Source organism: Salmo trutta, unplaced genomic scaffold (genome assembly GCF_901001165.1).
Source record: "Salmo trutta unplaced genomic scaffold, fSalTru1.1, whole genome shotgun sequence".
NCBI classification, from domain to species: domain Eukaryota; kingdom Metazoa; phylum Chordata; class Actinopteri; order Salmoniformes; family Salmonidae; genus Salmo; species Salmo trutta.
The window spans coordinates 76-2,500 of NW_021822218.1; the positions used below are offsets into that span (position 1 = coordinate 76).

A 2,425-nucleotide genomic window follows, 5' to 3' on the forward strand; every position below is an offset into this window, starting at 1 on the left:
ATTTATAGACAAATAATAACATTGTTGCTGAATGCAGCTTGTGTGTGCTTTGTGCTCCCTTACCCTGTTCAATGATGAAAGAAATAAAGTTTGTATTATCCAACTACCTGTGCTATAAAGTGATGGGTACAGTGTGTAATTTCTTCTACTTTTTCAGTGACACAAAGTTCAAGCTGCTTATCTAATTGGTGAAAATGCAATGTCTGTTTATCAGACTCACTTTGACTATATATGTTCTACCAGAGATTGTTTATCGTTTACGGCCATACCAGCCTGGGTACGCCCGATCTCGTCTGATCTCGGAAGCTAAGCAGGTCGGGCCTGGTTAGTACTTGGATGGGAGAGACCGCCTGGGAATACAGGTGCTGTAAGCTTTTTGTCCACGAGGGTGTGCTCTTACACTATTTCATCAGCAACACTGCTTGTAGTAAGCATTTAATGATGAATTGACTAAATGCAAGCTTCTGCCTTTTTAATAGGATCAAAGTTCAGTGTTGTTGCTCAGTTAGGCATTCTTGCCTTTCTTTATACAGCACAACAATAATACAACATTGTTGCTTGAATGCAGCTTGTGGTGCTTGTAGTGCTCCCTTGTGACCCCTGTTCAAATGCATGAAAGAAATAAGTTTGTATTTTATCCAACTACCTGTGGCCTATAAGTGATGGCTACAGTGTTTGTAATTTCTTCTACTTTTTCAGTGACACATAAGTTTCAAGCTGCTTCATCCTAATTGCGTTGAAATATGCAACTGTCTGTTTATCAGACTCACTTTGACTATATATGTTGTACCAAGAGATTGTTGTATGGCTTACGGCCATACCGCCTGGGTACGCCCGATCTCGTCTGATTTTGGAAGCTAAGCAGGGTCGGGCCTGGTTAGTACTTGGATGGGAGACGCCTGGGAATACCAGGTGCGTAAGCTTTTTGTCCACGAGGGTGTGCTCTTACACTATTTCATCAGCAACACTGCCTTGTAGTAAGCATTTAAATGATGAATTGACTAAATGCAGCTTCCTGCTGCAAAATGCAGTCTGTTTATCAGACTCACTTTGACTATATGTTGTACCAAGAGATTGTTTATCGTTTACGGCCATACCAGCCTGGGTACGCCCGATCTCGTCTGATCTCGGAAGCTAAGCATGGTCGGGCCTGGTTAGTACTTGGATGGGAGACCGCCTGGAATACCAGGTGCTGTAAGCTTTTGTCCACGAGGGTGTGCTCTTACACTATTTCATCAGCAACACTGCCTTGTAGTAAGCATTTAATGATGAAGTGACTAAATGCAGCTTCCTGCCTTTTTAATAGGATCAAAGTTCCGTGTGTTGTCAGTTAGCATCATGCCTTGTATTTATAAGACAAATAATAATATTGTTGCTGAATGCAGCTTGTGTGTGCTTTGTGCTCCCTTAACCCTGTTCAAATGATGAAGAAATAAAGTTTGGTTTTATCCAACTACCTGTGCTATAAAGTGATGGCTACAGTGTTTGTAATTCTTCTACTTTTTCAGTGACACAAGTTCAAGCTGCTTATCCTAATTGGTTGAAAATGCAATGTCTGTTTATCAGACTCACTTTGACTATATATGTTTACCAAGAGATTGTTTATAGTTTACGGGCCATTACCAGCCTGGGTACGCCCGATCTCGTCTGATCTCGGAAGCTAGCATGGTCGGGCCTGGTTAGTACTTGGATGGGAGACCGCCTGGGAATACCAGGGGCTGTAAGCTGTTGTCCACGAGGGTGTGCTCTTACACTATTTCATCAGCAACATGCATTGTAGTAAGCATTTAATGATGAATTGACTAAATGCAGCTTCCTGCCTTTTAATAGGATCAAAGTTCCGTGGTGTTGTCAGTTAGCATCTGCCTTGTATTTATAAGACAAATAATAACATTGTTGCGAATGCAGCTTGTGTGTGCTTTGTGCTCCCTACCCTGTTCAAATGATGAAAAGAAATAAAGTTTGTATTTTATCCAACTACCTGTGCTATAAAGTGATGGCTACAGTGTTTGTAATTTCTTCTACTTTTTCAGTGACACAAAGTTCAAGCTGCTTATCTAATTGGTGAAATGCAATGTCTGTTTATCAGACTCACTTTGACTATATATGTTGTACCAAGAGATTGTTTATCGTTTACCGGCCCATACCAGCCTGGGTACGCCCGATCTCCGTCTGATCTCGGAAGCTAAGCAGAGTCGGGCCTGGTTAGTACTTGGATGGGAGACCGCCTGGGAATACCAGGTGCTGTAAGCTTTTTGTCCACGAGGGTGTGCTCTTACACTATTTCATCAGCAACACTGCATTGTAGTAAGCATTTAATGATGAATTGACTAAATGCAGCTTCCTGCCTTTTTAATAGGATCAAAGTTCCGTGTGTTGTCAGTTAGCATCTGCCTTGTATTTATAAGACAAATAATAACATTGT

General features: G+C 41.5%; 5 pseudogenes; all 5 read left to right on the forward strand.

The window, feature by feature from the left end:
• Nucleotides 1-255: 255 nt before the first annotated feature.
• Nucleotides 256-374, forward strand: LOC115181080 (uncharacterized; annotated as a pseudogene).
• Nucleotides 375-807: 433 nt separating this feature from the next.
• Nucleotides 808-923, forward strand: LOC115181086 (uncharacterized; annotated as a pseudogene).
• A 160-nt stretch (nt 924-1,083) lies between these two features.
• Nucleotides 1,084-1,201, forward strand: LOC115181076 (uncharacterized; annotated as a pseudogene).
• Nucleotides 1,202-1,607: 406 nt separating this feature from the next.
• On the forward strand, nt 1,608-1,727 carry LOC115181088 (uncharacterized; annotated as a pseudogene).
• A 404-nt stretch (nt 1,728-2,131) lies between these two features.
• Nucleotides 2,132-2,253, forward strand: LOC115181083 (uncharacterized; annotated as a pseudogene).
• Nucleotides 2,254-2,425: the final 172 nt, after the last annotated feature.